Below are 14,075 nucleotides of genomic sequence, written 5' to 3' on the forward strand. Positions count from 1 at the left end.
AACTGAATAGGAGGATCAGTGAACTACAAGTTGAGATTACCTCTAATGAACCCTCCTTACTAGCTTCTTTGAGGAGTACAAAGAGCAAAGCCTTTATGAAAAGGCTAGGTGACAGCAAGTCACCCAATCTCAGGCCTTTATGGCAGTAGAATCAGCTACTAGGATATCCGTTCACCAAGAAGACAAAACGCTCCAATTTAGATTGTCAACAAGCCAAGTAGCCGAAGGCTTTTGAGTGTGAGAGTACTTTCATTTTTAGGGACAAGCAAAGAAAGGCATAGTCGAAGCAGGAGATTTTGAGGTTACCTTCATGGAATTGATCAAAGAGAGCCACTAAATCATCTTTAAGGAGGTCGCAGAAGTACTAAAAGAAGACCAAGGGAAAACCATCTGATTAGAGACCCCAAGGCTGAAGACTGCTGACTTGATTTGATCAATGGAGAAATAACTAAGGAGGTTAGACTATTCCAATTGAAGGAAATAGGTGCAAGGGTGGTGGAATTGAAGAGAAGCTTTAAGGGGTCTTTGGTATGGGGTGATCATCCCAAAAACAAAGGTGATATGGTTGAAGGTGATGAAAACATCATATTTAGTTGATCCTATGTGGCAGTGATACCAAATCGCCCCCAATTCTCAAATACCCCACCCTACCCAGTAATGGAATGCCTGTTTTTGAGGTCAGAAATCTTAGATCGTTCTAGGACAACAATCTTAGACTGAAAATTGAGGACAAAAATGTCCCTCAGTCCAGCAGAAAAAATTGCACCAAAAGGAACATAGTTCAAGAACATAGTTTGCTATGGTCCTTGTAAATGGAACCAATTATACTAAGTGAAGGTTCCAAATCACAAGGTACCTTATCCATTGCATAGTGTGCTAACATCCTCCAATTCATAAAGTGATGTACTCATATTGTTGTTTACATTGTCAAAAATGATATCCCAAGTGTAGAAAAGAAACAGTATCCAAATCAATTCTTCTTCCCAGCAAGGTGCACATAAATTTTGAAGAAGTATGCAGTTTTTATAATAATCTGAGATTTGTTTATGGCATGAGAGTTTAATAAGATTACTAGTATTTAAGCCTCTTAAATTCTGTAACCTTCAAAAAACAAGAATAACTAAAGAAACAGATGTCAAAATTATGTGAAAATGATGTAATTGTAATTCCAAATGATGTACATGTACACTGGCAAAAAGGGATTTGATATAACAAACCAAAAAAATATGAATATATAATGTGGAAAACACTATGTGCAATAACTAATTCATGAATTCATTTGTGAATTTTTGTAATTGGCTTGAAAAATATGATTATTAGAAAGTGTAGCTCTTAATAAAGCGGAGTAGAGAAAAAGAATTCATCTAGCTAACCCCAACTAGTTGGGATTAAAGCTTAGTTGAGTTGAGCTGGCTTAAATAATATGATTATATTTCTTGAGTTCCATGACCTTTGTCAATCTATGAACATATAATTTTCCTTATATCATCAACATGCATAAATTTGCAAAACAAACTACAACAATGTGCGAAAATATGATCTTGTTCATCAGCAAGATTTCATAAAGAGGCCTTGTTCTTGATCTCTTATGAATATCTTTTATAGAATATTACAATGTTTTGATATTTCAAAATATTTTTTTGATTACTTCCAGATGGTGTCAAAGGTGATATGATCCCATATATAACTTCTCCAACTCTAAGTTTGCACAAGTCTCTACTTGTTGATATTTAACTGCACAACCTTACCAAGTCACCTCTGATAGAGTTACATGCAGATTACATGTTTTGGAGGCCAATAAACATTTTTTTATAATACCTCCAGCAAGTGTACTCTATTTGAAATTTCATATAAAATATTTTTATAGAATGTTACAATGTTTTGATATTTTCATTATTTATAACCTTTTATTAATATCAAATGGTGTCAAAGGTGCTATGATCCCATTTATAACTTGTACTACCCTTAATTTTCGCACTCCTCTACTTGTTAATTTTTAATTGCACAAGCTTATGAAGCTATCTCTGATAGGGTCTTTTGAGGGTTAAAGGAAGGTTAGACCCACCAAATATTATTAAGAGAGCCATCTTTGATAGAGTTACATGAAGATTACATGTTTTGAAGGCCAGCAAATATTTTTAATAATTACTATAGCAAGTGTACTCTATTTGTCACCTCCTATATATAACTAGCTGGACTCTACCATTGTGACACTTCTCTAATCATTAATATTGTGTGGTCCAACATTATTCAGTCATCTCTAAAAGGGCTGACATGGATCACATGTTGTGGTAAATAACAAACAATTTTCATAATTGCTCCTAGAATCTTCTCTATTTGTAATATTTTTCTTTTAACTTGTTGAACTCTATCATTTAGTGCTTCTCTTCTTGGCAAGATCTAAACTTCCCAGGCATTTCTAAATTGCTTATTGATCACATGTTTTGGAAGCCAACAAGCATTTTTCATAACTACTCCAACAAGTGTGCTCTCTTTGTAATGTTCCATAACCTCTTGGACTTTACCATTTCGGCATTTCTCTACACGCAAAAATCTCGGGACTCCTAGCAAATTTTTCGTAATTATTCTAACAACCATACACCATTTGTAATTTTTCGTAACCAGCCAAAATCTACTTTGAATAAGTCGGTTAAAGCAACTCATAAACCCAATATAAAAAGCTTCACCCAACTATACATACTCTTACCTCATCTCTGGTTCAGGACCCACACACAGCTACTACTCTCTTCTTAAGCTTGCAGTAGTGCTTGCTCTAGTAGTCCAACCATGCAGTAGCATTCAATGTAATTATGGAGATGATCTTCCTTCCATCTTTCAAAAATTTATCAAACATGCAACCTGCATCATCATCATCATAGAAAGTACGAATTCGATCAATTTTAACTTCATTGAAATTTGATGGACATACATTCTCCATGTAAATGCTTTTACCATTCCATATTGCTCTGCCGTCAACACTCTCAAATTTTGTGTCGTGCTTCTCTTCTTCTTAGGTTGTATCAGACCATCTCTATCAGATTTACATGTGGAATCCATGTTTTGGAGACCAATAAACATCTTTCACGAGTACTCTGGCAATCGTATTGTATTTGTAAGTTTGCCATTTGTCAAACTTAAGTATGGTGCTCGTCTACTTCTTAAGATCTACTGATACAACTATAGCTGGAATCACGTATTTTCAAGGCCAAAAACATGCTGGATCTTTACTCCGACAATAGTACTCTATCATTGTGATGTGACCACTTTTGAAAAGTTTATGGGGCGGAGCCACTTATGGCCATCTCTATCAAAATTACGAGGAATCACATACTTTAGAGTCTCACACATGTTTTCCACGAATACTTCAACAATTGTACTCTCCGGTCCAACGAACTGCTCCTTCAATGACCCAAGATGCCACATAACGCATGTTTGGTAGAGACGTGCTGGACTTAGACTTCTACTTCAGTCATTGGAGAAAATTCTGTTTTGATTTTAATTCTAAAAGAGAATAGAAATCCCCAAAATTTAATTCCGACTTTTCTCTAATTTTCAAATTCTATTCTGATTTCGATTTTGATTTTAGTCATGCACCAAATGCATCGGAGAATATGGTATTTCGATTTTGATTCGATTTTGATTACTCTAAGTCTCTTTGTTGGTATCCCAAGCATATCCATGAAAATAAGGGAAAGAAGATACAATCACGATGGATCGTTGATAAAAGACCAATTGTAAAACACCAAAGCATGGAACCTATGGTGCACGGTTGGTACTGTAGATTACTATGTACTACTCGATGGCTACCATCAGGAAATAGACAGCCATCAAACAAGACGGCCTTACGTGTCATACATGGCATATATTGTTTGATGATCATTTATTTTCTGATAGTGGCTATTAAGTGCTGCACCGTAAGGACTATGCGAGTATATGTTTAGGCTCACGTCGGTTATGTATTATATAAATCTTTAGTATTTGTACAAAGCCAAGGAATCTAAAATAATATCTTCGTATTAGTCTTTTTGGGAGAGGTTATGGATTGTGACAAATAAAATTAAAACAGATCCAGCCTATAACCTATGCAGACAACAAGAAACTACAGCATAAATTCATCGAGACTATGGGTCAATAGTGGTATTTATGATTGGATTTAAATAGATTTGGTTCCTTAGTCTACCGAGAATATTAGAACTTAAAGTAGAAGAGTGTGTGAGTACTATGCGGGTGTATTACTAGTTGACTATGTACTAAATAGATCTTAAATTTTTATATAATATCAAAAAAATTAAATAATATTTTTTTTATTGATTTTTTTTAGGTCAGATAGTAGGTTATGTGCAAACTGGGTACCATAGAGAATCCAAGGTGAAACATCAACAATCGTCTCATCTTTCTCTCCCGCTTCAAAGTGATGGAGATCAAACCCCAGGATCAGCCGAAATGACAACGAAAACAAGTACAGAGGAACCGCCCACGCGATGATCCCACGTAAAGCAACACTCGAGTGCACACCTCCGTTGACTGAACCACTTGTTCTTTCCACCCACATTGCCATGAGCCGGCCATGGATCACGTGGATGCTTGCGACAAAGGCCGGTTTGAGGGGCCTGGTGGCCCATGATTGCATCGACATAATTAATCCTTGAGTGTCCTCCAACCGAAGTCCAAGAACTTTTGATGGTCTCGAGGTTGATGGCACATGACAGAATGGCTTCGTCTGCTCAGGGCTCAGATGCAGGAAACACATGATATTTAGAGTTGTCAGCAGACAAAATGGGTCATGCTGTCACTCTACTGTTCTTATACCATCTTTCCGATTGTTGAAAAAATTATCTGATATAAATATGGAAAGATTCTCCACCAGACATTCTCTAGTAAATTTTTTTTTTTTTTTTTGTTTTTATCAAAAAATCCTCCACTGAATAATCTCTAGTAAGAAAATATTTTCATCTTTGCTATTTTAGATCGGATCCAATATAGGAGCAAAGATCCGAGCATAATTTTTTCTTTTTAATACTATCCTAGGAATGACCGACGTTAAGGCCATCACCATCCGAGCACATCAACCACCATCTGGCCACATTGAAGCTACATCGCAATCTTCTATCGATTTCTACAGACTGAACAGTTGATTGCCGAACTTTTTAGCGACTCAACCAACTCAATGCCTCGACCAAATCGATTTCTAGCAACAATAGATCAAAAATTCAATTTGGGACCTTTGTAGGCATTTGGTGTGATCTTTGCAGCAGTGCAATGTTGTTCGATAGATTGCGTGCAGTGTTGACTCGTTGTTTGGTTAGCACAACTTGAAATTTTTTTCGAAGATTCACTTCTGTTGACCTAATGGATTGATTTTGATGAGTACAAAATATTTGAGTATAATATTAATAATTTTGTATTCTTGGAGAAATTAAATTTGTTTTATAAAGGGCTCAATAAGGTTGAAAGATTAGAGAAGTTTATCATTTCGTTTTGTATACTTATGTTTCATTCAGTTTAACTTTATTATTATTTAAGTTTGTAAAATATTTTGAAAATTCTAATTCACCCTCCTCTCTTTCATCATGGGCAACAACTTCTATCTTTTGGTTAGAAACATCTAGTGCCTGGAAATGGCCAATGGAAGGGAATGTTTTTTTCCTGTACATATAGTTTTTTTTTTAAAAAAAAACATAATCCATCATATATATGCATGTAATATAGATTTAAAAAGATTTATTTGCATTACACACATATTCCTACCAATTTTTTCCTTTGCATTTTTCTTATGAACTATCAAATTAATAAATTCAAAAAAATTAAAAGCCTTTGATACCATTGAGATTTTTTTCATAGATAAATTTTCAGAAGATTTGTTAGGGACTTTCCTTGTTATTTCCTATGATCATATATTTCGGCTCTTTGACTAGATCCCAAAGCTTAAATCTTATCCTTATGAAGATCCATGCGGGTATGCTTTTTAATCTTACATCGACTATGCACTGGATAGATGTTAGATACTTATACAGGACTAATAAACATAAATAATACCTTCCGATTAGTTTTTTTGGATGAAATACTGAGTTGTGATAAATAGTATGAGAACAAATCGATCTCATAGCCTATATAGACTAGGGACGATGCAACATAGGTTCATTAGAGCTGACCACTGATTGATCAAGTGTTTGTGATTGAATTTGGACCGTTAGCCTAATAAGAATATCAAAGTTTTAATAGAATGAGTATGAAAATCTGTATGGATATATGTTTAGTTTCATATCAACTATGCATTGGATAGATTCTTGGTACTTATATAGGACCAAAAAATCTAAATAATATCTTCAGATTAGTTTTTTTTGAATGAGGCTGCACTGCTCTGAAGTGGATTGTCAAAATCCTTTTAGAGTGTGGGAGATAAAGTAGAAATGACAAAATGACCACACACTATCAAGAGATCTCGGAGGCAATACTGCAGCCTACGATAAGTGAGATTACACTGCAGGCACCTGCAGAAGCGTGCAAAAGATCTTAGCCGCCATTTGTGGAGTCGGCTCTCTAGTCTTCATCGTATTTCCTTAATTTATATAGCATGCTAAGCCACTTCCTTGCCCTCAATATCTTTATTTTGTTGGTGTCATCAATTTTATAGTTGGCAATCTGTCATCAATTTTATATTTGGCAATCCAGTATGCAAGCTAGTTATACTTGCTATAGATAATTATCCATGATCCATATGTAACTAGAGAGTAAGACCCCAAGCATCAAGATAGAGTGAGTCCATCAAAGATCCAAATATTAGTGGCTCACTACTCCTTGCATCGCCGCATAACTAAGCCAAAAAATCAATAACACCTGTATCTTGAAATAACATGCATCACTACAGTAAAAGAGAAAAAGGACGACGCTTAACTGCTGGCGCTAGGAGAAAGCGTCGGCAATATCTGCTCCCGCGCCAAATTTTTCCGATGCGTTTTATGAGTGTTGGTAATTTGAACCACGGAATGACGCTTAGAAGCGTCGTCGTAGACCAAAGACCTAGCGTCGTTCTTTTGGCCTAAGACGACGTTTATAACTGTGGTCAATTGAAATGCTAATACGATGCTTATAAGCGTCACCGAAGCCCGCATAAAACCCAGCGGCCGAACTCGACCCGCATACTTGTCCTAGCTACTCCCGAGCCCCCTCATTCTCCTCTCCGGCGCTGCCCTATAGCCTTCGTCTTCCTCGTCTCCAGCGCTGCCTTAGCCTCCATCTTCCTCCTCTTCGGCGCGGACCGTCCGACTTCTACCTCCCTCCTCTCCGGCGTCGACTGACCGACCCCAAGCCGCTCCGCCCGAGGTAGTTTCTCCTCCTCCCTCCTCTCCCTTCATCTCGCTTGTTCTCCTCCTTCTCCTCCTTCTCTTGTTCGGGTGTTCGTGGGTTTTTCTCCTTCTTTAATTTGTTCGAGGTAGCCCCGATCGATCCAGGCCCGCCTCCGCCCAAGGTATTTTCTAAAACTAGTCTGTCATGTTTCTATTGCAATTTAAGGTTCTATAACACTTCATGCGTCCCTTCTCTCTGATTACATCTTGGATCTTTCTATTTATTTTTGTTTGATTAATTGTTCTGTTATTCATGTAATCATCGACTGTAATACATTGCATCAAACCTGCTAAACTATTCTAAACAATTAAAACTACGGATTGTCAAAGTTAGGTGAGATTCTTGATTGAGTAGAAATGACTTCGATCATTTCTTACACGTTCTGCTCTCCGGTTAAATGAAGAAAAGAAAAGAATGCTACATATAAAATACATAGTTTTGCATATATTTATCTGTGGTACAAAGAGCAAAGTTATAACAGAACATAACTTAAAAAATCCTGCACTAATCTATGCATATCCACCTAGAATCTTGTTGGTAATACGTCACAGGAGTATAATCTCGGATCATGTCACAGGAGTATGAGTTTAACTCTTCTGCATACATCTAGCTTTACTTGAGCTTATTCTTCTCCTTGGAGCAAATACGGAACATAATCTGTGATAATGAAATTGTAACATCAGCATTCTGCCTCCTTCTGTAGGTCCCCTTGCACCCACACCATGCATGATGAAATAGAATGCTCAGTCTCATCGTCCCTTCTCATGCATCCACTGATGCTCCTTTGCTTTCATCAAATATTTTTCAAATGAACAGTGCTCAATATTTATCTTGGACCAACTACATAAGTGGTATTCCTCTTTATAGCCAGTTGGATAATTTCCATGACTTGTAATGGTAGGCTTTCTTTAATGGGTTGATATAGAAGGTCGCTGGATCTTCCTGTACTAACAGCTTAACCCAATAGGACAGAAGGTGGGTAGGACTTATGACTATCTCTACGGGTGGTCTGGCTGTTTCCTGATATCTATGGATATCTTGGAACATTATTAACCATTAATCTGAGAGCAATAGATGCCTTCCGCGTAAATGCAACATGAATTTGTGAGTTTAACTCCTTTCATAGACCAGATATATGAGACTATCAATATATGGTTGAGAAGAAAGAGGGGAATGGGAAGTCAAGTTCATTATTTCAGATGATACAAGGATAGGAAACAATTAGGTACAGTCATGTCTTGACACTATTTGCCTGCAATTTCTTTGTCACAGGAATATGAAGCTCGGTTGCATTAAAATAATCTCGGATCATGACTCTAGTAAATTTTCACAGTTGAAAATTTACTAGAGTCAACCAGTATCCGTTGGACATGATAAATAGTGGTATTGACTCTCTCGCTAGACACAGGTGCCTTCCATGAGGCTTTGAGATTCATGCTGGCTGCTTCTAAATCCATGAGTTAAAACACAATCGCCTTCAAGTCATTGGGGCACGTAGCCTTCAAGTCATTGGGGCACGTATTGCAAACCTGTGCATATATATGACATGCACATATTGAAAGCAGTTGGCCTATTGTTTTGTTGAATCCAAATCATGAAACATCAATGTAATATTTCATCACTTCTATCTATTTAAAGCATCGATTGTTACAGTATTTACTCATACTGGTTTGATACGATACTCATCAGATCAGCTGATGGTCTGATAACATAGGCTCGTGAATCATGCTCGAGATGCATGAAAGCATGGATCCTTGAGCCCAACATCATTAGCTCGACATATATCTTGATAAATACAGATATCCTCCTCGCAATTCAAGTCAAGGAGTGAGATTTTCCTAAATCCTCTGTTATTTTATTGTGTTAGAGCCTTCCGACTAAAAGGTTTTAATTTCCTTGGCAGCCAAGATGGAATCTCCTTGTCTTGATTCTTCCATTCAATGCAAGCACTAGGACATCATATTCTTCTACAAACCAGAGCTCTGATACAGCTGCCTGAAAGTAAACTCCTAACAGTAAGCTAAAGTTTAGCAGCCATAAATATGTTTCTGGGGTATGAGAACAAATAAGGACTTAACATATTGGCAATCATATGGTTCAAGCCTACTCGGATAAAAAGGCAAAATCATTTAAATGTAAAGGAATCTGCTATAGACCAGAAACTACCTCAAAACCACGAATCTTATTGTTAACTTATGCAACAAGCTCATCAAAGAACTGTAGGGGGTCATATGGTTTCTTCATCAAAGGAATATGTAGCATTCTTGGATCGATCAAAGTTATGTTATCAACATGTTTTGGTTTACTTTGAATCATATAACTAATTCAATCATTTCACTTTGTTTCAGATAATCAAGGTTTGATTTTAGGTCAAAGCAAGAGAAGACACTAGTGAACTATTGATATTCTCTGAAACCAATACATCACTTTCTCTATGTTATGATTTTACAACATAACGCATACATTGCTGAAAGTCTGAAATGTTGCGTCTTTAAGATTTATATGGACATTGATATAAGAAGTAGCATTCCAGTTAGATATATAAATTTGCAAGGCAAAATATCTTCTGAAATTTATATGTAGGCCATCCTTCTAATTTTGTTTATCTTTTTTTAAAAAACTGCAGTTCAATCGATATTCTAATAGAATAGACAAAAGTTGGATAAATAAGTTAAGATCTAGTGCTGAATATTTTAACTTGAAAGCGCGTCTTGATTTGAAAGATATGGGCATAAGACAAGAGCTTCATCCGACAGAGCTTGCCAATGATAAATTTTATACACCTCCTGCATGTTATACAATGTCTACTCAAGAGAAAGATCTTTTTCTAACAGTTCTGAAAAATTTGAAGGTTCCTGATGGATACTCATTGAATATTTCACGATGCGTAAATCTCAAAGAGCGAAAACTTTCAAATATTAAAAGTCACGATTGTCACATTTTGATGCAAGGTATCTTTCCATTGGCTTTAAGATCGTCAACACCAAAACAAGTTTTTGCAATTGTTTCTCAATTGTCATCATTCTTTAAGACATTATGTTCTAAAGTTCTTGATCCTAAGGAGTTTGATCAATTGGAGTCTAATATTGCACTTACACTATGCAATATGGAAAAGATCTTTCCTCCTGGATTTTTTACCGTTATGGTTTATCTACTCATTCACTTAGCGGCGGAAGCTAAACTTGGTGGCCCGGTTCACTACCGATGGATGTATCCTATTGAGAGGTGATTTTTCTAAACTCTAATGTAATTATTTAATAATCAGTTTGATTTTAATATTTATTTTAAAAATTTATTGTTGAAGGTTTCTTATGCGCTTAAAAGATTATGTACGCAATCGAGCCTATCTTGAGGGCTCGATTGCTGAAGGATATATTGCTGAGGAGTGTTTGACATTTTGTTCGAGATCTCTTGAAGGTATTGAAACGGTTTTCAATCGACCTCAAAGGAATTGTGATATCATAGAGAATGCAGATGTTTACAAGTTCTCATCTGGTAGAAGAGTTTTGGAAAAAGTTGAAAGTATTGTTCTTGACCAGAAATCGTTGGCACAGGCACATCGCTATGTCTTACTTCATAGTGATATAATATCCGAGAGAATGTAATCTAAATTTACTATCATGTCAGGAGAATGTAATATTGGTATTTAATTAAAGATAACCTTAATCGTGCAGAGAATTTTTAATAGCTCAGCGAAGTCTCAACCATAACATTCGTCCTACACCAAGGATTGAGCAACGATGGTTGGTTGAATTATTTTCAGAATGGCTTTTCAAATAGGTTAGATGTCTAATATTAAGCTTTTTTTTAAATTTTTATAGATAGAAATTAATCATTACTTCCATAATTTTTTTTAGGTACCGGTGATGATGGAGAGGAATTGTTTTGAGGAGTTAATAGTCATTGCTCGAGGTCCGAATAATATTGTCAACAGATATGATGGGTTTATTATAAATGGTTTTAAATTTCATACTAAAGAGCGTAAGAAATTTAGAAAAACCCAAAATAGTGGAGTTATGGTTGAGGCGGACGGAAAAAATTATTATGGTGCTCTAACAGATATTTATGAGATGGATTATTATGGAAATTTTAAGGTAGTATTATTTCGATGTGATTGGGTGGATATAAACTCACCTAGAGGTTTGAGGCAAGACATAAATAGATTCACACTTGTAAATTTTTCAAGGTTGATACATACTGGTGTGTTATTGAAAGATGATCAATTTATTTTTTCATCTCAAGCTCGACAAGTATTTTTAGTGCAAGACTCAAAAAATAAAAATTGGTCTCTTGTTATTAAAACAAAACCTAGGGACTTGTATGATATGGGAAAAAAGTTGGAAGAGGAGGACGATGATACTTATACTCAGTGTATGCCTTATAATGTTGTGCCAACTGATGAAGTAAATGCGCCAACGAGTTTGATTAGGATGGATGTTGAATGAGAATGTAGTTTCATAATGGTAAATAAAATTTATGAAGCATATGTTGAATGAGTTATTGTATTCTCTTTTATTAGCCCTTTATTTAGTATAAATTTATCATTTAACCAAATATTGATTCTTTTTTGTGCATACCAGGTAACAATATGCCCCGAGGGAGACGATTTAGAGATGTGGAGTTCCAGCATTCTCAGGTGGGATCTACTTCTGAGCATTCCCTACAGTCCCAGCAGCCATGTGATCACCAGCAGCACGAGTCAGGATCTCAGCGCAAGCCTCCTGCTGATTGTCCGGAGGATGAGCTCTGGATCCAAGGTAATTCGATTTAAAGTTCATATTTTATATTCATATTTGTCTTCAACTATTTAAGACATTTTATTTAATTTGAATAGATGGACAAGGGACAGTGAGGACGAGACGGGGATCCACTCAAGCAAAGGATGTGTGGAAGCTTCCTCCGGGTGAGAAGATCATCATCCGATGCAACGAATTGGGGCAGCCCATCAATAGAGCTGGAAGTCTACTATCAAGCTTTTTAGGATCGGTTGCACGCAAGGGTCAGCTGTGTCCGCTCAACTATACGAAGTGGAATGACATGCTTCCTTCATATAAGGTTGAGCTTCTTAGACTTATACAGGTAATGAATTGAATTTATTCTTTTTAATTCGACACCTCCTGTATGTTAATTTGCTTAGTATCATAATTTTATTTTAGATGTTTAATATTATTATAACATTCTGTATCTTGTTGTAGGGTAAGTTTGTACTCTCTCCAGAGAGCCATGATTGGGTGTTAAAGTTCCTCAATCGCAAATAGAAAGAATATAAAACAAAATTGAAGACGGACTTCAAGCGCGAGGGTATGACAGAGAAGGAGGTTGCTCGTGTGACTCCTCCTGATGTATACCCTCAGCAGTGGAGGGAGCTTGTTCACTACTGGTTTTCTGAAAGAGGACAGGTCACGTATATTGTTTCAATATCTTCTATTATCTTTATTATTAATATAGATTGCAAATATATACATTGAATCATATTATACTGTGTGCTTTTATTTTGGTAGACATATTCTAATATTGGTAGAGCTGCACGAGCATCTCAAGTAGTTCCTCATACTTCAGGCTCGAAGAGTTATGCGAGACGTAGAAATGAATTCATAAGTTCTTTTGAAACTATTTGAAACTCTACTAACATATAGCACGTATCATGATATATAGTTTGTCAATATACTTTCCGTATGTGTAGATAGTAGAGCATGGAAGGGAGCCTGGTGAGGTAGAGTTTTATAAGATGACCCACACTCACCGAGATGGCAGCTTTGTCCGGGACGAGTTGAGAGATATAGTTGTATGTATTCATTTTTTATTTGATCATAATTTTTTTTATTAATTTTACTTCTTTTAAATTATTAATGTGACTGTTTATTTTTTTTGAGAGATATATAGGAAAGAGCTACAAATCTTATTTTAGAGCGCGTCGGGGAGTCATCATCATTCGACGCGGCCAGTCGCGTCGAGGCTCAGGTCTATGCCGAATTGATGGGCCCAGAACGTTATGGTCGCATGAGGGGTTACGGTATCGGAGTTACCCCCACTCAGCTGTCTGCAGCGAGCCGATATACCCAAGACGTCAGACAAGGTACTAGCACTGCAGAGGTTTGTAGTTTGAAGACAGAGATGGCACAGATAAAGCAGTCATATGAGACAAGGATAGAGGAGATGAGGCAGAGTTATATGACTGATATGGCGGAGTTGAAGCAAAGCCAAGAGTTAAAGATACAATCTTTGCAGGATCAGCTTGACCATATTTCATCTTTTTTGCAGAGATTTGCTCCTCCGGTACATAACTAAATATATTTGAATATTTTATATAATTATAATGTATTTTTGTATGAGCGTGATGACTTTCGTATTTTTAGTTTCTAAAGTATTTTTTTCTTGTAGGTTGCTGATACTTCATCTACTCGTAGAGATGATGATACCGTCGACTCTTGATACATCGTAGATTGTGTACTTAGAAATTTGAGATGGATGTTTTTAGAATGTTTTTGAAGTACAATGTAATCAAATATGATAATATGAATGTTTTGAATGAAAAGTTCTTGTTTGTGATGTGTATTTTGTTATCTATGTGATTTAGTGTGTGTTTTGTTAGGAATTAATGTATACAGAGTATTAAAAATTGCATTTATAAAAGTTTTTTTTAAGAAAATGCTATTGCCGACGCTATTTAGCGTCGGAAATACCAAACGGCACGAAATCTGGCACGCCTTTAACGACGCTTTATAGCG

At 36.2% G+C, this 14,075-nt stretch overlaps 2 long non-coding RNA genes across 2 annotated transcripts in view; both read left to right on the plus strand.

Moving 5' to 3' along the window:
• Positions 1–12,191, plus strand: part of LOC120111760 (uncharacterized) — a 31,012-nt gene extending 18,821 nt beyond the window's left edge. Inside the window, exon 3 of the long non-coding RNA XR_016398548.1 lies at positions 11,928–12,191. This is a non-coding gene — a long non-coding RNA (uncharacterized LOC120111760). The remainder of the gene's footprint in view (positions 1–11,927) is intronic.
• Positions 12,192–12,637: 446 nt separating this feature from the next.
• On the plus strand, positions 12,638–13,162 carry LOC149751243 (uncharacterized). Its single transcript, XR_016398468.1, has 3 exons — positions 12,638–12,746; positions 12,849–12,945; positions 13,035–13,162. It is a non-coding gene; the product is annotated as an uncharacterized LOC149751243 (long non-coding RNA).
• Positions 13,163–14,075: the final 913 nt, after the last annotated feature.

This window comes from Phoenix dactylifera, chromosome 15, assembly GCF_051530095.1.
Source record: "Phoenix dactylifera cultivar Ajwa chromosome 15, Ajwa_hap1_PhDact_Kaust_v1.1, whole genome shotgun sequence".
Taxonomy (NCBI): domain Eukaryota; kingdom Viridiplantae; phylum Streptophyta; class Magnoliopsida; order Arecales; family Arecaceae; genus Phoenix; species Phoenix dactylifera.